Below are 24,552 nucleotides of genomic sequence, written 5' to 3'. Positions count from 1 at the left end.
ACACGTATGTGTGTGTATATATATATGTGCTTTATAGTACATCATCTACATACATTATATACAATTTCTATATATCTGATTACATATGATATAACCTATTTGTTATATCCTATATATATATATATATAAACACACACACATATATACATATACACACAGAATCATATTTCAACAATAACTCTTTTATACAGGTGAATTCAATACAAACAAGAAAAGGAGGCTAATATGTGCACATGCAGATATGGAACTATAGAGAATATATATATATATATATATATATATATATATATATATATATTTCTGTCTCCTGGTATCAGTTTTTAGTATTGAGGTGGCAGAAGCAGAAATAATGAGTAGTTCACCTGTAAGATCTATTGAGTAACAGAAAGGTGCAAGCGTTGCACAACATGTTTTCGGGAATGTTACGTGTATATACACACACACAGAGAAGGATGGTTTTCAATGTAGTTGTAGGCAATTCATATAACAATGCCATGGTAGGAGGGGGTGGCGGCTGATGAACTTCTTACCTGGAAAGGTGTAGCCCCCCACCTCTTGCAAAACATAAACGGCAGGAAGCTGGTGCCCTTCTTTGTGGGTAAGACCAGGGGCCTCCACTCGCTACTTTTCATGTGTGCCAGTCACAATGGGTATACACAAGTTTGGCGCACACACACACAAGAGAACAATACAAAATGTTGTCGGATTGTCGCACACACACAGCGACATAAACACACACACACTACACTGTACAGCCGACAGGCTCCGCTCCTTCCCCTGTGTCTGCATCAAGTTTCCGAGTCGGGATGGAGAGGCTCGGGCTCCTGATTGTGCAGGTGGCGGAGGGTGGGACCTGCTGATTATTTGTGTCCCTGGGTGCTCGGCCAAACAAAATCAGTCCCTACAATAATAGCTCGGGGTCAGTGCTGACAACTCCCCTTTGCCCCTCTCTCGGCGCATTCTGCCCCTCCCCAAATTCTATGCAGCCTCGGTTGGCACTTAGATACTTGGCGCAACTTTTCCACTGTTTGTCCACTAAGCCAAGGGGCGAGCTGATGAAAGAGTTTGCTCAAGGTTTCCTCACACCGACAAAAACATGAAACACTGACCCCAAATAAGTCAGCCGTGTTACTTCACGGGCAGGCTACAGTTGTACTCATGAAACAGGGCTTTGTCTAGAGGAGACACTTGTCAGCATTACACCAGCCCTTTGCCCTATATCCCCTCGGCCGCCATTCATTAGGGTGTCCCTCCGCCGTGCCACTGAGACCCACAGTGTATATTCATTAGGGTGTCCCTCCCCGTGCCCTCACCCGGCCACTGAGCCCCACAGTGTATAAGTATAAGTACGTGTGTGACTGGTGCCATTACTTTCAGTACAGTACATATAAGACTGAGGGATGTAGGACAGGGATGGCAAAAGGTCTACATAAACTTTCTATTGTTTTCCCATCCACTTCTCCCAGACCCCACTGCTAAGCAAGTGAAGCCAAAATCAGTTATGCGCCCCTCCCTGAGATGTAGTGGCAGCTGGCCTTGTCACCCCCAAATCATATATTCTGCACCCCTTTCCTTTTCTCTTCCCCAGTTGCTTTGAGTTTCGCCCTTCCCCCAGCCCTGTTCGTGTGCCTCCCTCAGCAGGACTATTCCTGTGCCCCCTCTGTGCTATTCCTGTGCCCCCTCTGTGCTATTCCTGTGCCCCCTATGCCCTATTCCTGTGCCCCAGCCCATTCCTGTAGCCTCAAGTTCCATTCCTGTGCACTGTTCCCCCATCCCCACTCATTTGTTCCTCTCCCCTATCCCCTCTCCTCCCCTGTCCCTGTTTCTCCCCCAGCCCCTCTCCTCTCCTCCCCTGTCCCTCTCTCCCCCCTCTCCTCTCCCCTCTGAATCTCATTGATCCAGGCGCTGGTAATTAGCCCTTCCCGTCGTGCCTGTGTAATGAAGCACATGCGCACTGAATTAATCAGCCATTTTTTGCAGGAAACTAATTAGCAGAATAAAGATCCAAAGACTTTTTTTCTTGGCGACCATCAGATGTGAGTGCGGGCTCCTGGTGTCCGGAGCTTCTCCCCGCTGCCTGTGTGCCCGGGTTGCCCTCCGGAGCCCGCTGCCCGCCTTTCACCGCTTCGGGGCTGAACCCGAGCGGCTTCATGGGACCCCGAGCCGAGCCGGAGCGGACTAACCCAAGCCGAGCCGAGCGGCGCTGTGCCGAAGCGCGCCGAGGACGCAGCGCCCGAGAGCCCTCAGCCCGAGCCCATGTAAGTGACAACTTTGCCTGCCTACAATCCCAAGTGGGGTTCCCCCGGGACCCCCCTCAAAACTTGGGGACACAGAAGGGGTACTGACCTGTTATGGTCCGGATTCGGTGTGACAGGGCGATTTGAATATGTCCGAGGGACTAAAGGTGTACAGCTGCTGTACAGTAGAGATCCATGCAGGAGACTGCTGTGTGACACTCTGTATATGTGTGTCGGCTGCAGCTTCTTCTCCAGTCAATCGTGCTACTACTACACACAGACCTACTCTCCTGGATAGCTGCGTGTGTGCGAAGCGAGAGAGATTTATATATATTTATAGAGAGACAGAAAGAGCTTATTGTAGCCCGGCCGCCCTACATTGTGCACTCAGTCCATGTGGCTCTTAGGGTTATTCCTGGATGGCTTGTCATCTGCTGCGCTCAGTTCTGATTGTGTCCTACGTACTTGCTGTTCTGTCATTGTCACCGTGTGTTCTGTACAATGTGGGGCGATGTGAGCACCGTTTCTTGGGCTCTGCTCCCCGCCTGATTGTCTTTTAGCACATCTTAAGCCCCAGTATATCAATTATTGTGGAATAATTACTTTTTTACTCACCTACTGTGTATGGCATGTGTACATGGACGCCGTTGGGGTTAGGCTCATCAGCTCACATGCAAAGTGTAGAGGCAGAGTAATACATTGCTTTGACACGTCAATGCAGGATCCCTGCTCCCCACATCTCTCTTAGTAAGTATATACCAGAATAGAGGGCTTTCTCTACTCAAATCTCTTGTTTTCTTGCAAAGTGTGTGTCCTCTTTTTTTTTTTTAATCATATATCATATCCCCTCATTTTTATTTTTAAATCAATTATTTGGGAGGGTGGTAGGATGGGATATAATCAACAACATACTTCCATAATCAATATCCTTATTTTTTTTTTTTAATTTCCTGTACAATGAGAGCTCTAAGGGCTATTTTCTTCTCTGTCCATGCCTGGATTTGCTTTATAGTAGAATATTTGTGGGTATGTTACTTTTTTATTTTCTCTCTCTTTTTTTTCATCCTTTCCATTTGTGTTCAGAATTACTTTGCCTATTATGTGGTGCTCAAAGATAAGCCAGCATGAATACAATTAGCACTGAGTATGTACAGGGGTATAATATGCAATCTGAGTATGAGTGTCTATTTCCCTTTCAGCCTTTCTTTTATAGCTAGGTCACTTTAGCCCATGCTGGGGTCATGGATCTAGCTAAAACTCTCTGCATAGTTGACCTCCAAAATATTTCCAGATATTTTGGCAGTTAGTTCAAGTGAGAGAATTGCAATATAGGGTGAGCAGGCATTGTTGCTGAACACCCTCACTTCTTCAGATGGGTCACTGGAATCTTTCATTTTTCAGCCACTCCATCTTGCTTTACTCTATTAATAGAAAATTGCATGCTACCTATACATTCACTGTCTTGCTATCTTTTTATTTTTCTTTGTTCCAATTCATTTTAATTTTCTAGAAAATATTTTCTGAATCTGTTTTTCTGTCTTGTATTTCATTTTTTTAAATATATTATCACTCTTCCTTTTACCATAAATCATGTAGATTTTATAAACATTTTATTTTTTTTTAAGTCAAGAATCTACAACAATGGCTGAAGGCTTTTTGTGTTTTAGTAGTTTTCAGTTGACAGGCCCATCTTCCTCCTGCTTAGTGTACAACCTGTATCTCTATGTACCCCTGCTTTATTTGGAATTATTTTCCTGGGGGCTCAGTGATTTGCCTCCTTAGGGTCACATCAAGTTCGAGACTGTGAAGGAAGGTGCGGGAATCCTGGAATGAGAGGCATAAAAGCTGTCCGACAAACGGGGTCAGCTCGTATGTTAAGAGAGGCGACAATAGCGCAAAGAATAATAGAAAGGAATACCAGCTGCTTCAGTTTTGTTATTTTGCTTTTTCATCTTTCTTGCCCCATCCACCCTCCTTTATGTTGTGTATCCCCCACCTTTTTTTTTTTTTTAATTTTTCACTGTTTCCCTTTCTCTTGTGTTACAGATTGCGACCTGCCTGTAAAGTATTTGCTCTAAAGCTTAGCTAAAACAAAACCAGCAAAAACCCTATTGAATTCAGGCAAATAAGGTTAGGTCTGCAGCTCATATTACAAAGCAGTTTTGAATATGCTGCCCATCACACCAGACCAGTTATTCCTGTTGATACAACATGAGAGGAAAAAAAGGCATTTAAATAATAATTTGTTAGCATAAGAAAATGGAAAGTATTTTCTATCTTATAACTGAATAAGCCCAACCCTTGCCCCCGATTTTTTAAATTTTGGCTTACAGATTTATTGTAATATGACTGTACAGTGAAGTGACTTAGTGATTTTTTTTCTACCTTTTTTTAAATAAAGTTGATAATCATGTATCTGTGCCTATAGTGCCCAAGGGGATACAATTTTATTACATGGGGGGAATCGACTGTGATTCTGTGGTTTTACAGTTACTTCACATGTTTGTAGTTGTAAAATCATTGCCGTGATTATGGATTTACAGATGTGGGGTGTTTCAGGAGAGGGGAGCGGTGCACACTTCTCACGTTATCAGGAACAGTGTATGGAGATGCTCCCTTGATTATTTGGGTGCATTTTTCTATATTTATGATCTGTTCTCATTGCTTTGTTGATTTTTTTTTTTTTAGTCATATCTCCACTTATTTTCTTCTTGCATGGGGAGACACTGTACAGTTTTGGCCTGTACTCTCTTTTAAGGCCTTGTGGTTTGGCCTCAGAACATACCTTTTTATGCCTTTCCTTCCACCTTCTAAACAATGCTGGCAACAAAAAAAAAAAAAATACATTTCATTTGGAGAGCTTCCTCATTTTCTTTTTTTGGAAAATGACCGCATTATATATGCCAGATCAGTGGTGTTATTGGGAATGTGACGTCCTTCAGTACAGTAAGTTGTCAAGGTGTAACCATTTTTAAATGTCCACATTCAATTTAGGCCTCAAAAGTGTCCCTCTTTTTTTTTTTAATTATTATGTAACAGAATCCATTGCTGCATTAAAAATTCAGCATTACAGGCTGACTGTAATGCTGCCTATTAGAGGCTCTGTCTGGGTCAGTATTAAGTCAAACACAAAGCTGTTGTCTTTAGATTTAAAGCACCAATAAATATTAAGTATCTGAAAATCTGCAGTGTCTGGGGCCATTTTTATGTAGTATTCTCTTTTTTCCCCAACATTGTATGTTTTTTTGCCCCTCATAAACGTAACTGTCTCTTTGTCAGAGTTCCTTTTATCATCTGAAATCTTCATCGTTCCTCTCATATTTTCAGTTTAGTGCTTTTTATTTGTTTCCTCCGATGACTTTAGTGAACATATTTACACATACTGCTGGTTTGCGTGTGCCTAACTTCAGGTTTTGTTTAGGGGGGTATTTGATTCTGTGGACAGAATGTACTGTAATTCATCCCATTAATTTCCCTCATCTGATTGTTGATTTGCTCCCTGCTTATTTTTCCTTAAATCTTTTCTTCAGAGAGGCAAAAAAAAGGAGAGAGAAAACATTGTGTAATTTTCAATTCAGCTGCAAATCGAGACTCTCTCTGCCAGTCTCCTGCTGAGAGAGACGAAAAGTGGGGATTCAGCGTTCTATTTTTGCATTTCATTTTTTATCATTATTATTTTTTTGTAAGACTTTATTTTCGAGTTACTATTTGACTTATTTCATTTGTATTTTATTTTTTTCTTCCTCCCTTTCAGTTTGTGCAGAGAGAACACAAACATTGCAAATGAAGTGTGGCCTGAATGTGACTCTCACTAGCTGGGTGAGTTAAGCATACAGTTTTGTGTTCATCGTTCTCTAAGCTCCCAGCATTCAGAGATGGCTGAAAGTGTCTCGCTGTTGACATTTTGGCTTGCTGCGAAACCCTAGGGTAACCTCTCTGTGCTCCTCTGCTGCCGGCCTTTTGTTCCAGAAGAATTGAGCTAAGGTGCATTTTTCTGACTGAAGGGCTTTGGAGACCCATGTGTGCTCTCTGCCTACAGAAATCAGGCTGCAGGGTTTGCTGTCTGAGGTGAACACAAAGTGGTGTTTTGTTTTTTTGCAAGTGGGTACTGGGTGTACAAACCACATTTGTGCCCTTTGAGTGCTTCTCAGGTTACCCTCAAGTGTATACTTATTGTTATAGTTTTATGTTCTTACAACACTCTATCTTGCTTATTCTTTTTACCTGTTAACCTGTGACGGCTATAATTTTCTGGTTTTGTGACGATCAACCATGAATAAAAGGGAGGAAGCCTCATGCTATAATCAGTCAGTTTCTCAGGAGATTTTTCAGCCTATAAAGGAGAAGTGCATTGTTTGTAATCCAGATATTGTTGAACTATGTTTATAAGGTGTTTTCCCCCCATGTTGGGCCTGTACTGTGTTTTCTGTACGTTTGCGGTGTCTTTTGTATTGTTTTTCACACCTTGTGATATCTGATTATGCCTCCTCTGTATTGCAGTGATACTGAATCTGCTTGATGCACCAGACTTCTTTTATGGTTAATACTTTTCTTGTATTATTTTTGGGGGAGAGTTAGTCATTTTCATCATTCTTATGGTAAATACCGTATGTCAGTAATGGTGTTAAAAAATATTTTTAATAGTTCGGCCGGAATTTGTTATGACTGGACTTGGGGAGTGGGCTGTATATGCTGTTATTATTTTTTAATATTTTTGAAGCAGAATATACCGTTTACCTAGGGTTTGCTTAAAGGTTGTCAGGCGTGCAGAGGCTACCACCCTGCAGCCAATCTTAGACGATATTTTCCCTAAACCCGCCTTTGCCTGCAGAGAATATCCAGTTAGGGATATAGAGCTTTGGTCTCCACAGCAACAAGACCTGAAGGACATCAATTATCAATTTATATGTACAAATACATTGTTACGGAGAAAAGCCTGGTATGAAAGGTTCCACACAATTTTTTTCATCAGCAATTAAAGGCACAATTCACCATGCAGCACTATTACTATGTAAGTCCTACAAAGGCATTTGTCTCATTTTAACTTCACTTGGAGGATTATGTGCATCGCTTCCTCAAACCTCATAGGCATATAGGAGAGGAAAGCTGCAGGTAAAAAGACTTGTGTGTGGCCTATTATGGCTGCAGGTAAGCTGCTTGCTGTGCGCTGACCCCTTTAGTTCATTATGTTTGTAGTGGGCCGTTGAAGCGTGCTAAAAATGAGAGGTTTTCTTAAAGCTGCCTTTACCTTGCAAAACTTGCAAAAGAATTGCTTTAGCTTAGAATTACTACTCTGTTCCTTTGTAGACAGATATATGACATTTCCATCTAACCATGATGCATGTGTTAGAGTTCATTTGTTTTTTAGCATGACAGACCTTTACTTTATGGGCATCCTGAAGCAATTGGAAATAATATTTAATAAACTTCACTGGGATGGGAAAGGTGGGGTCATCCTCTCATGCAGATGGAATTTTTCCCTCATTACTATTTCTTGTTTCATTGTCTGCATTTTAATTGCTTCTCTATGCAGACTTTACACCCTTATTAGTATAAATAAAAAGTTGGTTCTTGCTGTCTGCCAGGTTTTGTGGACGCGTGAGGATTCTGATGTGAACATTTTAAATTTCCTTATGCCTTCCACTCGTACAGAATCTTAACACATATGTACTCCTTTTTTGATTGCCTTATGAGAACCCTCCTTGTCTGGCTTGTCATTGTCCTTGTTATTTGTATATCACTACATATATAAATTCTTATTTTTTTTTAAAAGTCTATAACTCTTATGTAGTAGTCAGAAACACTCTCTCCTGGCCAACCCCCCCCCCCCCTCAGTATCACTGGACTTGATCGAGTTGCATCTTAATAATAATACTTGTGAGATTAGGCCTGATTAGAGAAGAAGTAGTACATGCCTGTGGCTGTGCAGGGAGGGTCTGACTCTGTTTTCATGGTATTGCTGCATTATTCTTGGCAAAAGGCAGAATGTTCTGCCCATAGAGTGACTGTAGTAGATGTTGCGTGCGTGCCCCCAGATTCCCATATGATGTCCATACATTGGTTGTATCTTTTGTTTCATCTTTGTTTCATTACCCCTGAACTATATAAACCAAGCAGTACAGATTGAATTTAGTGCATTGTCTGCACATAATGAATATTAAAAAAAAACATTATATGGGTTTGTTGACATACCTCCTGTATATTGCTATGTAGTGGGCTGTGGTTTGCCTTCTGTGCTGTTTAGTGTGTTGTGCTGGGATCAGTGCAGATTCAGGCTGAATAGTTTGTCAGGGGGAAGCTGAAGCTCCAGCGATATATCATATCATATCATTGGTGCAGGAATGTTTGTGTCCAATGAGGGAGTGTGGGTACCCAGAATCCTCCCCCCCCCTATCTGCAAGTTATAAGCTAAAAATATATAGCTTTAATGCAAGAGAAAGAGGCTCCACAGAACCACTTGCACGCATGTCTTACCACTATAGTGCACAGGGAAGGGATGATTTTTTTTGGTCTTGGAATCATGACTGAGACGATGCTGTGGTTATGATAAAGGCTTGTGTGTGTGTGCTTTGTGCCATTGGAGCTATTTAAGTAACCAATACCGCAAACCTTGATATCCTCAGAGATATAAAGAATTGTAAAGACATTTTTCTCTTATCAAGACATTTATGTATTGCGTTTAATTTTCCTATTCTTCAGCATTGAATGGCGACTAAGTATGACCAAAGGCCAAAGGTGCATAGGCTTCGGTGTATTTGCCTGTTCTCGTTTATTCATAATGTAAATATATATATTTTTTATATATATTTAAAATGCTCAGACTAATGTTCTAGAGAACGTTGCTGGATTGCTTGGGGAATGGTGGTTTTAAGCAAGTTTTCATCTGAAATTGTTCCCTGCTCAGTCGTATATTCCAGTTAGAGATATTGGAGGCAGTACTGCAGAGCTCTTTTAAATGATTATAATACAGAGCCCAACTAGTGTTATGTCACGTGGCGGCACATCAGGTTTTACATGATATAGATTGTTGTAGTGTACCTAGAACTACTTGCTCAAAATGATAACCCCCCCCCCCTTTCCCCATTAAGGACGGTTATAGCTGTAGCTGTGTCTAGTCACCAAGGACCTTTCATAGGAGTTGTAGTTTCCAAATAAATTGGGCAAAATAGTTAACTCTGACCTTGATAAGTATAATGTTTATGGAATTATATGCATTTCTTCACCAGATGTACTCCCGGGGTACTGCTTTTCTCCCTTCAATCATGCAAGGGATTTTTATATCTTTGGAGAGCTAAATCTTTGCTTAAATTGTTGATCTATTTGCTGTCCTTATAATATCATACCTTTTATGCCTATTGTTGTGTGGTTCCATTTCTTAATCATATCATGTCTACAAATGATAACTAATGCCCACATCTGGAGCCACGATAGATTCTGATTACATCAACCGTTCTATGAATATTCCAGGCTTTTCCATTGGGCAGGATATTTTGATGCAGAAAGGAACAAGCATCCAACTAAAAATACATAAGTGTGATTGTGATTTATCTGTATACTAGCATTAGCAATGTACCTTCTGCTTGTTTCTTTTTGTTTTTGTCTCAGATGCAGACTCGGTCGCTGAATAGACTCAGTCTGTCATATTCAGTCATTACACAATCATATCATTTACATTTAATAACCCACCATCGGCTTTTTCCAGCTACACTGCATTGAACCCAGCCAACTGGTTTTCAAGATCGTCTTTGGTTTTATGCACATCCGTACAGCTGACACACTCAGACCAAGTAGTGGTGGAGGTGGAGGGGTGATATCCATATATAGCATAATTGGGTCAACAACTAGTCAGGTTTTTTTTCTTCTGTAAGAGGCTGTACAGGCTCACATGATCATGCAGGTAGGCTGCAAGTTGACTGAACCACATAAAAATATGTGCCTGTGTAGCTTGGCATAAAAAAATAGCTTAGTCTGTAACTGCAAGCTGAATTTGGAAACACTTTCATAGATAAAGTAAGTCATGTACTGAAACACAGAACAATAAAGTGGCAAAATTGTAGCTTTATTGTCATTTCAATTTCTTTAAAATGCACATAATGGTGGACACACGCCAACATAACCCTCATCTTGAATGCTTTACAACTTGTATTAGTATAAAATTACAAGAGGACCTTTACAAATACGTAAGAAATTGCTAGATCACCAGCTCATGGTTTTTAACACAAATAATTCTCTGCTTCCATACTGCTAATTTACTAAGGATTTCTCTAGAACAGCACTGTAGCAGCACTTTTTTTCCTATCTGTGTTTGGTGTACTGTGCAGTATAATTGTATGTAAATGATGTAAAGCTATTTGTATATGTAATTTCTTGAAATCTGTATACTTTATAATTTTTTTATTAATGTATCTATGTGTGTGTGTGTGTGTGTGTGTGTGTGTGTGTGTATATATATATATATATATATATATATATATATATATATATATATATATATATATATATATATATATATATATATATATATATATATATTTGTACTAGGAAATGCAGCATTGTCCAATTTTAGTGTATATAAAAGTACACACAGGGAAAACAAGTGTAATATAACAGTATAAATATACAGTTTAGGTGCCATGATGTGGTAAGCACAATAATAGGAAAGGCATCCCTGCACCATGGAGCTTACCATCTAATTGGATACATAAACATCATGCACAAATATCTGGTGGAAAAAATACACATAGCTTTGGGCATTGCTTGGCTTTTAAGTGTTAGGACTGGACCACATAATGTTCCGGGGTAGGATCTGTTCTTTTAGAAGAGATTGAAAGAATGTTTCCTACAGTGCCAATAATATGAGTTGAGAATGATAGGGAATGGTCAAAGATTACCCCTGGACAGAGTGGCAGATCAACAGAGTTCATGCTCATGCCATTAATAGTAAGAGTAATGGTAAAAGGAGGAGGAGCACTGCTGTTTAGGTGGAATGATGTGCTCTGTTATAGCTAGGTTCAGTTTGAGGTAGCATTGAATAATCAAGTAGTTTAAAGTTAGGAGGCAGTTTGATATCTGGGTCTGAATGCCAGTAGCTAATGAAAGAGTGTCTGGTTGTCACCTGCATTATCATTTATTTACACAGTACCATACAGTTGTGCAGTAATGGTCCTGAAGTAATGTTGCAGAAGCCAGCTTGATTAACATACATAGATAAGAACGGACTACTGCTACATTGCTTCAAAAGTCAGAACCAGGAGTGAGTGCAAATAGCAAAAATGGCTAAAAAAAATGACTGCTTATAATTGGCAATACATTTATAAATAACTTTAAGGCAATTTATTACATTTTCAAAATATTTGGAAGAAATCAATATGTAACCTTAAACCCTAGTTAAAACCCTAGTTAAAAGTAGAAGTAGGACATCTTTCCCCTATACAATTGGAGTAATTGGTATTATGTGTTCATTATACTGGAGCCTGCAGTGGTTTGAAGTGCTTAGTAGGCTTCATTGTAGAAAAGTAGTATTAAGTAAGGGTCTATTGCAACTGTTTCCTACATCAATTTTTCATATATACTACACTAATCTTCATTTATATTGTATATTATTGTGTTCTAATTCTGGACTTGACAAAATATTGGACATCCAAGAAGCATCCATTTGTTGCTGTACAAAACTTTAGCTGAAGGGGTTAATGGAGACTGCAGGTACATGCAGCTGTCCACAAAGACCTGTCCTTCTGCATTCCTCTCTAATTTCTGTTTGATTAACATAAAAAAAATCTTGTAGTAACAGGATTGTGGGGAATCAAAGAGCCTGAGTGGAGTGAGCTTTTCTGAATGCATTCTCACTTTTGATGACGCCAGGCTTCCTTGTCATGCCTCACCTTTGAAATTTAAAAATAAATAAATATATAATCTGCCCTGTATGTAGCTATACTTCTCGGAAAGCAAATTGCACTTTGCACCTTACCCAACTGATGTTTGCACGCAAAATGGAGAGCAAAGGGTTTTGGCCATTTATGTGTGCTGAATACTGTTTGCACAATACATTGGTGTCCTCTGGCATGTTATTTAGGAGCATGAAAGGATCCCTGTACTTGCCACTAGTGATGGGTGAATCTGACCCATTTCGCCTAAAATTTGCCGAAATGCATTGAAGTCTATGGGCAATAAATATTTTTTGACGCACGACAAATTGCGCAATAAATTTTTTCACCTATTAAGAGTCTACGGGCGTCATTTCCGCTGCAAAACTTCGCTCATCACTACTTCCTAAATGTATATTTTATTAAAGTGCATGGGTTTTGTTTGTTCTGCCTTATAGCTACAATTCTCCTGGTTAAAAATTATGTTAGAGCTATTGAAGCCATCAGTGCTATACATGAACATTTCAGATCAACGATTATTGATGCTGCCATATGTTTTGTAAGATTAAAATACGCTACACTCCAATATTATTGGCCCCACGGGAGACAGTTGTGTGATTCCACTGGAATGCTGTTGTGCTGTTTAGACATCTGGTCTTTAGTTCTTCCCAGTGGTGTACACATAGCATCTACTTCCTTTCTGGCAAAAAAGTGCAATCACATCACATGGTCTAGAAAATATATATGCACTATAATAATCCATGATCATGCATAAAAAGCCACTAAACTCCTTTAGAAGTAATTTACTTGTATCCAAAGCTACCAGTTGTACTTGACTTTGCTGTTTCTAAAAGGGGTGGTTCCCCTTTATTTTTTATAGTTTATTTGCCTTTTTCTTCTGACTCTTTCCAACTTTCAAATGGAGGTCACTAAGCCCATCTGAAAACAAATGCTCTGTAAGGCAGGCCCTCTCCTATTTACATTCATCTCTTATTCAAATCAGTGTGTGGTTGCTAGGGTCATTAGCACCCTAGCAACCAGACTGCTGGAGAACTGCTGAATAAAAAGCCAAATTAAATTAAATTGTAGCTTATTGCAAGAAAAAAACCCAGCATGTTTTGACCATCTGTGGGATACTGAGCCATTTTTTCACCTAAGGACTAAACATACTTTTATCGCATTATCTTATTTTCTGTTGGGGTTACATTTCATATATTACAGTGCCTTGCAAAAGTCTTCACCCCTTTGGTATTTTTCATGTTTTGTTGCCTCACAACCTGGAATTAAAATGGATTGTTTGAGAGTTTGCACCGTTTCATTTACAGAACATGCCTACAACTTTGAAGATGTTTTTTTTTTATTGTGAAGCAAACAACAAATAGGACAAAATAACAGAAATCTTCACCCCCCCCCCCCTTGTTGTGACATTAACTCTTTCACCCTCAGGCTAATGTCACATACCGTGGCTTTTCCACTGGTGAACAAAATCCATGTCCCTGCCTGCACATGTGGGCCAGATTTCAGTCCAGAAACTCACACTTTTGGTACAAAATCCCTCCTGTGTAGTACACAATTCTTGAAGTACCTTATGAATGTTGTATGCAGTGCTTACTAGAGACTGATACTGTTGTCTTGGCCGCATTTTCTTTTCTTTGGATTTTTGGTAACATTGGTATTGGTAAATGATGGTGCTTGAATGAACGCAGTCTCAAGTAAGTTTGGAATTCTTGTGAAAAGCAGATGTGGGCATTAATAATTGGATGGAAACAACACTGTATGTGAAGGTTTTGGTGTATAAAATCAAAGTTAATAGAAATGCTTTTTGTCTGTTTTGGCTGAAGTATCCGTGATCATCTTAAAGTAGGAATTCCCTTTCTCATCTTTTTGGCTGCTGCTCCTGTGAACTTGCATTTAAAAATGTTTGGCAACAGGTTGAAGTAGTCTGACCCTACAGCTAGCCACCTTCCTGTCGCAAACACCTTTCCCTTGAGCACTTGGCGCTAATCGTACTATTTGCTTTGATTTGTTTACAAGTGTGTTAAATTAATGTAAACAGCCCCAGTTCCCTCCCTGTGCCATCAAACTTCATCAATTAATCTGTTTGAATGTGAAAAGGGATTGCAGATTCCCTGTGGGGTTAATGTTTATCCAAGCTTCCTTTCCAACATTAACAAGGAGGTCTGTAAGCTGCCTAGGGGAGGATTAGTGACCTCACTCCCATGGAATGGCTCTGCCCTGATAGAAAGAGGGGTTTGCCCTCATCGAAGGCCAGGTACAGAAACCTGCTACTACCTTGTGCTATCAAGAATTAAAATAACTAGAGAGTAAAGCTAAATTTAATTAATGGTACATATACACAAAGAGTTGCAATTTGTTTCAGATAACAGTAAGTTTGTTTAGTAACGTACAGCTGACTTGGCTAAAAGCCATTCTCCTGCTCCATAAAAAGGAAACGCTTCATTGTCACTGTGATATGGCTGAAAGAAGTTAAATTATGGGATTTATTCACAAACAGTAATTATGGGAAGACAGACATTGCGCTGTATAGCAGATATAGCCATCTGCCACAAATAAAATATTTCTTTAACCAGTGTTTTGCGACAATGGCTGCATTCTACAATGTCTTCATTCTGGAACTACTCAGATTTGTAATATTTTCAGTTTTTTGGCACAGAATATTGCAGTTAGTGCATCTGATGTTGTTAAATGTCAACTCCCAGGAACCCCTTACAGCCTGAAGTTGTAGTTCTACCATAACTGGGGGGCTTCACAGTGCATATTCTATTTTCTCTTGAATGAAAGAAGTAAGGCCATTGCATACAGTAACACCCACACAGGTAAACAGAGAAGCATACTCAGATGTACATAGCTATGCATGAACACTCTCAAATATCCATATGGATGTCCTCTGTCATTTTGTGCTGCTGGGTCAGTGCCAGTTTCCCTGGCCCTGAGCCATTACAGTGTATGAGCTAATACAACTGCACTCAATGACATATTCTGTACATTGAACCTTTTGTGTGCATTGCAATTTAACAGCCAGAAGGAAAGGTTCTACTCCTTTATATTTTATTTTATGTACCCATCTAGGAAGGGGGAATGCTTGGCAGCTCTTCTCCCTCTCTTCCTTTTTATATTGTTATCTTTTTGGCCATTGTTAACCTGATTTAATCTGTACTGTTTATCAAGAAACATATATACATAATATTATATTTTTGACCCATAGTAAGGAAATTCAAATTTTAAAATGGATACATTCTATAGAAAATAGTTTTAATGCACTCCCATTTGTTTATGTTGCACAGGGTTGCCATCAGAAATCATGGTGCCCCACTCATCTAAATTGTGTCCCACCCACCCTGTGAGTGTTGTGGGCCCTTTGTAAGAACCACTGGGGACCAATATATTGCTTTGACTGCTCAGGAGTGGGAGGGCTCAGCTATACTTAAAGGAAAACTATACCCCCCAAACAATGTAGGTCTCTATTAAAAGATACTGAGTAAAACAGCTCATGTGTAAAACCCTGCTTCATGTAAATGAACCATTATCATAATAATATACTTTTTTAGTAGTATGTGCCATTGCATTGCTTAAAGGAGAAGGAAAGGTTAAAACTAAGTAAGCCTTATCAGAAAGGTCCATCTAAATATAGCAGTAAACCCCCAAAGTAGTGCTGCTCTGAGTCCCCTGTCAAAAGAAATACTGCATTTCTTTCCTTCTATTGTGTACACATGGGCTTCTGTATAAGACTTCCTGCCTTCAGCTTAAACCTCATTGCCCTGGGCAAGAGCATGCTCAGTTTGCTCCTCTTCCCCTCCCCCTCCCTTCTCTACTGTAATCTGAGCTCAGAGCAGGGAGAGACTTAGGCAGGAAGTGATGTCACACCATGTTAATACTGCAGCTCCTATTCTAAACAAATAGAGAGTTTCTAGAGCTTTTAAACTCAGGTATGGTAAAACATTCTACAGAATAAATATAGCATTCTAGCTTGCACTATTGCAGCTAATCTATTGGCAATAAAATGCCTCCGTAGCTTTCCTTCTCCTTTAAGTATTCATTTTGGGGGTATAGTTTTCCTTTAACATTTGGGGGAGCTCCCATAGCATTCAAGCCCCCCTCATTTTTCAGAATACATTGTGGTCTCTGCTCCCTTTACAAGAGAGGTTGTGCAGTTAATGAAATATGACAGAAAAAATGCAGGCTGCTTGGGGAAAATTCAATAAAATAATTCATAAATTAATTTTCTCAGCTCACTGTTTTCAGACACAAGAAAAACCTTTTAGCTTGATAATGTTGCCCCTTAAACAAGTTTTTGTTAGACTTGTTACTGTAATACATAAGTATAGGCAGAATTGTGTATGTGCATTTCATTTATCTGTGGTAGTGGTCTGTTGAAAGCCCACCAGCATCAAGTAATGTGGTAAGAAGAGATGTGGGGACTAATTAGCACACACCTCCTCATTAGAGCTTTATTGTTTTTGTCTGGCAGCATGTTAGTACAGAGCACAGAGAAATGTACATTCTGTCCCAATAAGCACCTATTTTATATTTTTCATCCTTTTGCCCATCTGCGTACAGATTGTTTAGGTCTCAAAAGAACAAGCAAACATCTTTGCAACAGACCCACTGAAACTAACTGGCACATACAGTGCAAGGTATTGCAGACACAAGAAAGTGGAAATTTTAAATGTTCTAATCATTGTGGCATCACAGAGTTTTTCATAGAAAATCTCAGCTCCTCGTGCCCATTTTAAAGAATCCGAAACTTTTAATTCCATGTAATGGCCTGTTTTAGACAAATGCATTTTGGCACATAGTAGCTCATTGGCTTCTTATTTGTTTAATTTAAACCATATCTGATGATTTTTGATAAATTGATAACAGGAATTGTGCGAGTCAATAGAGATGTAGACAGTTTGCCAATAGAACTCCCAGAGCTATTGATCTAGCAGTAAATTAAAGTCTTACTTAGTAGCTGCCGATATTTCTAATCTCTTCCTTCACCAACAGGCTTGCAGCTACCTTCAGCCTGGGGGCAGAGAACAGAAAAGGGATGGAGATGAGTGACAAGGGACATGTTTTAGAGTTATTCTCCCTTAACTGTCTTCTATCTTATGAAGTTTGGTGGCAGCAGCCTCTTTGAGATGTCCTTATGGAACAACAGGATCAGCTAGCTAATGTTGGTTGGGCTGATCGGTACTCCAGTGATTGTTTGTCTGATAAGCTTCTTTTAAGTCTCGTTTAGGATTGAGTCAGCAGTCAGCTTTCAGGGAAAAAAATCTCTTGGTAAATGCTGTGTTTTTTCTAATACCCCAGAGCGAAAATCAATGGGAGGTATAATTCCTACACTTGTTCTTCAGCAGCTTTCAAGTGCTCTGCCTGATCTTGCATCCTGCTGTTTTCCATGCAAAGGTCCAGCATGTTCAGTCTGGACAGATGTTTGGGTCCTCTGCACATTTGCTTTAACCTCTGTTGTCGGGTTGTAGCCTTATTACCTATTTTTAGTGAACGAGGTAAATCTTAATGATGTGGATTGATTATTTAGAAAGATGTTCTGTCTGTGCAGAAACATTAAGATGCTTAAAATGCCACAATCATTAGTTTGGGGCTGTAACAAGTTACTGGTAGGCCCCACTGTCGGATAACATTTGGAAGGCATTTGTGTGGCCCATCAGTGTATTAAACAAGAGTTGAGGGTAGTAAGCTAGTATATTAGAGAAAGATAAGCAGTGCTCGCTGATTGTGGATCAATAAAGGTTAGTGACATCATATCTCAAAGTGAGAGAGTTTCTTAATGCAGCTGTATTTATCAGATGGGGCTTGGAGCCAGTAACCCTTCTCTCACCTGTCATGCAGTCCTTGCATACATTTTAATACCCACGGATGGAGAATAATAATTTAAGGTGGTGAATTTCAGTGCTTGTGTGTTGCATGCATTGTTATTTGGGATGGCGCAGAGTGTTTGTTCATACAGGCTGACTGAGCTATCTGTCTAGGAAATGACTTGGGAGCCGTCCAGAAAGGCCTCACTTCCTGACACACTGATGACTCGACAGCCAAGTTCGTGTCCTTTTGTAGGGGGAGTGACTGAACTGAGAGATCAGTGAAAGCAAACTGTGGTTTACCAGATCAGGTTTGGGCAGGTAGCAAAGGGATGGAAGCACCACACTCGCTTCACTGGGCAAAAAGCGGGCTACTTTTTGACAATGACCCATGCAGCGTGTGGCCCTTTTCCTTGTTTAAAGACACAGACCTATTCTTGGGCTTAGATTTTGGAGAACACAATTGGTGGCCACAAGTTTAGGGATTGGATATGGCTGGCTGTGTGCCTGGGAGTGATGTGGGCAGGATTACAGACAGCCTTGGAATGCAGCAGAGAGCCCGGGGCTACCACATAAACAGGCACTTTGCCACAAATATTCGGCACTTCCTTGCACTTTCCATCTCTGTGGCACCTGCACACAGACACCTCTTTTGCAGTGGGACGCCCCAGACAACAAAGGATACATCTCATTTTTTTGAAATCTGGAAGCTTTGATGTGCTTCAAATACACTTTCACATGTACAGGTCACTCACTCAATTGCGCTTTCTTTGCAGAGATTTGATGGGTGGCAATGTTTGTGGACGGCCTAGAATATCTGTTCAGTGACTGGTCAGAGCCATGTGTACAAGGGCAGAATGGTGGGGGTGTTGTAATATGATCTCATTTATGGGGGGAGTTGAGAGTCAGGGACTTGGCAGGTCCTTTCGCTCGGTCAGTGGGAGGGTTTCCCAGCTGTGTGCTACCCTGAGGTTTAATGCATCTTGCCTACGGATTATAATATTAATTACCGCCGAGACAAAGAGGGATTTAGTGAAACTGCTCTAGTCTTTTCCTTGCGGGCCTGTTTCCTCACTGAGAGATGGCTATGGTGATTTTCGAGCCCTTGTGAATGTTTCATATTTGGGCAGAGGAAAGACTCAGTGCTGCTGAATGTGGCCTGTCCTACACATTTATACATATTATACCTAATGACTAAAATGTATTTGCCAAAGATCTTCTGTCAGCTCTTATCCAGAGTGCTGATTCATTCTCGATAAATTCCTCTTTTTACAGAACTGACTTTCTAGTTCAGAGATGGTTTTGACCCCGCCACTGTCATTTGCTGAGGTGGGGCCCCTTGCAGAGATAGGGTGAGGCAGGGATTTTGCAGCTGGGTGCTGCTCCTATTTTGCCTCGGGTGCCCCTCTGCCTTTCTCTCCACCCCTCCTTCTCCCTTTCTCAGGAATCTCCATTTAACTTGATGATTTACTTTGAAGTTGCAGAAAGAGTTTAGCAGTCAGAGGGCAGAGCTACAGCCGCTGGCATTTCCTTCTTTGTAAGCAGGGAATGATGTTCCCCAGCTGAGCGAGCAGAGCCTGCGCCAGGTCCTAATTAAACCTAATCACAGTGACAATGATACAAACAGGTGTTATAAGGGAAAAGAAGTCATGTCGAAACTTTAGTGACCCTTGATGAACTTGCAGCTGTCCGCTGTACTGCTGGTGCAATAACATTTATTGTGACGTTGGGTTGCCACCCCTACAATCCTGGGGTTGACTTCTTGCCAAGTAGAGTGATATAGGCTTTTGTTTCTATATTTTATTAGGGTCTTTGCAATAATCCTAATAAACAGTTTTATCATTCCCAGCAATCAATATTGTGGCTGAGGCTGGAGTATTATCTCAGAAGTATTGATTACCTTTAACAGCTCCACTGTGGGCCACTTTTATTAACCCCTTCAGTTCATTTCTGCATGTCAGGCCTCATGTTGATGCTGCTGTCTGTTACAGCAATATCTGCAAACTTGTGGCCCTTTAGTTGTAAGCTTAACAAATCAAAAGCAGGTAATAGTAGTTCACTGAACAGCTAGAAAGCAAAGTCTGACATCCTGTGTTACAGAAATAGACTTCTCAATTGTTGTGTGTGTGTGGGGGGGGGCTAATTGCTAGAGTGCTATGGTAGCCCTTGAACCCCTGCCCATTGGCGGTTCTGCTGTGCTCTGTGTCTTACACCAGAGTGCAGCACCTCCAGGCTAAAGGAAGTGTATGTGATGCCTGTCTGTGTGTCCCGAATGGGCATACACAGGCAGCACAGCTTAGTGAGCGACATAGAATGGAGCTAGAGTCACATCTATGGACATCACAGGTTGTATACAAGGTAAAGGGGTCTCAGATTTATTTTTCATTATTAATCTTTTGTTGGGGCACAGGGACATCAAATTAAACCTATGACAGTAAAAAAAAAACTATAGTTATGGGTGCTGTTTTTGGATACAGCCTTTGAACTATGTAAAAGTTGCCATTTTGAACAAAACTTAAAACTCAACTGTTAATGGTTCTTCAGGATTGAAGTTGAAGAACACTGGTTTTAATCGGTACCTAGTAATAGAGAAATTTGAAGAAAACTATACTTAGTAGTCCTAAGGTTATATTGCTATATTAACACTACCACACAATGTCAAGAACTGTTCATAACCACTCAGACATAGACATTGTGATCCTTCTGTAGATCTTGTCCTGTATGGTAGATCACATCAGTGCAATGTTGCGTAAAAACCACTAAGATCACGTTTATCAAATGTGACTTGATGGATGGTTGGTGTTTACTTAATTAAAACACATTCTCTGCTTGATGCTGTTGTCCATAACACTTAATTTTTGGGTTGGCAGTTGTAGTACAACATCAAAAAAATGTCAGACAGCTCTGATTTCAAAACTTGTCATTTGTTGTGGAGAGAGTTGTGAAAAGTTTGTGTCTAATTCATATAAATTAACAAATATGCAGCAAATGGTTAGAACAAAGCCACTGTATTTTGACAGCCAATGGTACAGAAACTAAGAGGTGCAATAAGCAGCTCAGCCTTAAGCACCTAGTTTGCATATCTGAGCATATATATAGGGGTATACACTAAAGTTGGCCATAGACACAAAGATCCGTTCGTACGAATCATCGTACGATTGGACTTCCCCATCTCCTGACCTGCCACTAACCATTCCAATCAAATAAAGTACAAAAGAACAGATCAGCCGATGTTCTGCCCCTGACAGCAATCGTAAAAAAAGTTATGTCCGACCAAAGCTAGTGACAGTCTCCCTCTGAAAATCGTACGATCGGCAATACATGCAGAGATATTATCGGCAGCAGACCAAAATCTTTTAACCTGTCCGATCAACCGAACGACTGATCTCCGCCGGAACAAAATGGAAAGTTTACTATTGTTAATATTGTTTGTGGCTCCCTTCAAAAGAGTCACCTTTTAAACAGTTATAAGTTATGTAGGGATCCATTCAAAGCAGAAGGATGTCATGCTAATGTTTTACTTTTATGAGTAATGGGAATTTTTTTGTGATCGTTAGAAAAAGCAATTATGGATATTATAGTTTTGTTACTGGGACATTTCCTGAGAAAAGTTGATAAAACAAGGTAGAGACATCTTACATGTCTTTGAATCCAAGTATGGTTTTATTAGAATAATTGCTTTTATTTATATCTACTAATTCTATATATGATATGGTCATTCAAATTTGCCAATATAAGCACTTCCTTTCCTATAGGACATTAGGCAAAAGGTTGAAAAGAGGACGCGAGATCCACTTAAACCCTCCCACACCTCACCCTCCCTGAAAGAGCAAGGCTGGGAAACCAGGTGCTTGTGTCTAATGGAATTTCCCATCACTTACTGCCTGCTGATTTCTGATCAATGAAAATGAATTTGTTAGCTCACTGCAGGCTGGTCAGAATTCTGCTGTTCCAACTGTGTCAGTTCCGGTAAAACCTGCTCATCAGCAGCACAAGTGGATAAAATGAAATAAAAGAACATGTACAGAATTATCAGTCTATCAGCACAGTTAACTCTTTTTGTGTCCTGTGTTTTCTAAAAATAAATGTCCCTTTGTTAAAAGATGTTAATGTACAGCTCTATAACATGGCTTGCCTTATAGGAACACATTGCTGTACGGGGGTTGTTTTGAACTGAGGGTGCTGATTAAATGCTTTGAGATTTGGACTGCTCCTCTGAATTATCCGGTGACCATGTTGTTAATCCAGCCATGGAATTTGTTATATGTCCTTTTTATAAGAAAGTATAATGTACATTAAAGTAAGGATGCACAGAATGATTTTTGCAGGATTCAAACTGAATCCAAACACGTCTCAACTGCAGACCAGACCTACAGTTTCATATTGTATGTATGTGATTCTCATTGTTTTGTTTTAAACCTTCGCTTTATATTTACTATAGTACCTCATAATTTTTGTTCTGTTGGAGTTCATGTAGCCATATGCAGGGTGTGAGATTAAAAAGTTTGTATTAAAGGGGCTTCTCAGTGGACTGCTGATTTGTTTTGACTGTGCTTGTTGGTACAGGAAGTAGAATAGTGATCCCCCAATCAGTAGCTTGTGAGCAACATGTTGCTCTCCAACCCCTTGGATGTTGCTCCCAGTGGCCTCAAAGCAGATGCTTATTTTTGAATTCTAGGCTTGGAGGCAAGTTTTGGTTGCATAAAAACCAGGTACACTGCCAAACAGACTCAATGTAGGTTGACAATCCACATAGGGGCTACTAAATGGGCAATCACAGCCCTTATTTGGCACCCCAAGAACATTTTTCATGCTAGTGTTGCTCCCCAACTCCTTTTACGTCTGAATGTTGCTCACAGATCCAAAAGGTTGGGGATCCCTGCTTTAGCAAGAAATAAAACAAAACATAGTTATTTATTTAATTAAGCAAAAGGCAGGTAGTATGTTCAGCCCAAGCCTTATTTATTGCACTAATGTCAAAAAAATAAATATACTTCCTCTTTAAAGTGGCATTCATTGTGTTCAGTTACACTTGTAATATATCTAAGGCAATAGCATACTCTGCGGATTTTCCCAGTTTCCAATAGTAAAGCATAACCTGAGGTGTCCTAATGAATGCCTGTTAATACTGCTGGTATTTGCATGAGAGACCTCCTAGGTTTTAGATAAACTCCGCAAATTGAGAATCAATGAGATTGTGAAAAGGCTGTGATCCAGCCAAGGGACTAAATCAATATTAGGATTTATCTGTCACATAAAAGTATTCCAGCACCGGTTTGAAAAAAAAAAATTAGCATAGAAAGAGACCATGGCACACACTTTCCCCAAGCCTCTCTTACCCACACACAGGAGTCGGGTAGCTTAAATAGGAGCAGGAAGGATACTGGGTAAAGTTGCTCTGGCTGTGCATGAAACACACTGGCAGAGAGTACAGATTTTTCCACTGGTGATCCCAAGGCTGTAACTGAGCCGCCAGCAGTCTTGTTTGGCTTGGTAGTTTCTTTAGCATCCTGCTGTTAGAAAAGCTGTTTATGCTAATGAGCCTATTAAGATTTGAAGGCCTTTGCCATTACCCGTGTCTGTGTGTGCGAGCTGTGCCCCATTAACGAGCATGCACAGGGCAACTCTTGTTTGTATTGTCATGGTGCCAATTCCGGCACCCTGTGCCAGAGCAACAGGAAAAGAGACAGCTGTTAATGGCAGACTCGCACCTCAGGTCTTTTCCTGCTGAGTGGAAAACACACAGGACCCAAGCTACTCCAGAGGCACTCCTCAATACAGAAGGTTGGTGCTATGGAAGGGCCTGTGTACCTGCTCAATTGGTGACTGATGTGCTGCATCAAATAATTTTGAACCCGATTTTCTGCCATTTTCATTTTATCCATCTGCAATGGGTCCGCATTCTACCTTACCTATTCTTTATTCCTTCTGTCCTTTGAAACATTTTCCAGCCTGCTTTTTCTGTGACCACAAAGTTTTTATGAGGTTGCTTCCTCTTTAAAAGCTACTGAGCTGGCGCTTTCCTCTTTCAGTTGTTTGTTGGAAATGGCACTCGTTCTTAGCAAAACTGAAAGTGACAACACTTTCTTGTTTCTAGATTTTTATTATCATTTTGTAATGCTTTCCAGTCTGTCATTCAGACCACTGCCTGGTGGGTGGGATAGTTTGGACTCTATCATCCATCCAACTGTGAACAAAGGTAAAAAGGTAAATACTCTCATAGAGTTAAGGAAAGTACTAAATCTAGATTTTAAGCAGTATGCATACAGCGAGCTGCTTGCAGGGAAATAAATGGCACTTAACCACTACTCCTAAATAGAGCATTTCTCCTGAGGTTTCAAAGATAAATGAAACCCTCTAAAGTTCTTGAACTGGTAACTGAAAATAAGATTCTTGTTGAATAGACTTCTATTTAGCTTGCCATAAACTGGCCAACAACAGTTAATTTATATGTAACATCAATATGCATTGATCTAGCCAAAATGATATGTAACTTATTCTTTTGTGTCTATTTTTGGTTTGCTGCCAAGTAGTCTCTTGTGAAAGAATCAGCTAATTAACACTATACTAATTAATTATTTTAGATTACATGGTGCTGGTGTTTAGATTTAATCTATAGGATTTCTGGGT

At 40.1% G+C, this 24,552-nt stretch overlaps 1 protein-coding gene across 2 annotated transcripts in view; it reads left to right on the top strand.

Annotated features, from left to right (window-relative positions):
* Positions 1–1,856: 1,856 nt before the first annotated feature.
* zfhx3.S (zinc finger homeobox 3 S homeolog) overlaps positions 1,857–24,552 on the top strand; it is a 78,765-nt gene continuing 56,069 nt past the window's right edge. Inside the window, exons 1-2 of one of the 2 annotated variants that reach the window (XM_041561164.1) lie at positions 1,857–2,258; positions 5,992–6,056. The gene's annotated coding sequence lies outside the window, so the exon portion shown is untranslated. The remainder of the gene's footprint in view (positions 2,259–5,991; positions 6,057–24,552) is intronic. The other variant, XM_018260542.2, reaches the window with a different exon arrangement.

This window comes from Xenopus laevis, chromosome 4S, assembly GCF_017654675.1.
Source record: "Xenopus laevis strain J_2021 chromosome 4S, Xenopus_laevis_v10.1, whole genome shotgun sequence".
Lineage (NCBI taxonomy): Eukaryota > Metazoa > Chordata > Amphibia > Anura > Pipidae > Xenopus > Xenopus laevis.
Note: the sequence above shows the minus strand (reverse complement) of the source record. Positions and strands in the feature narration are given on the sequence as shown.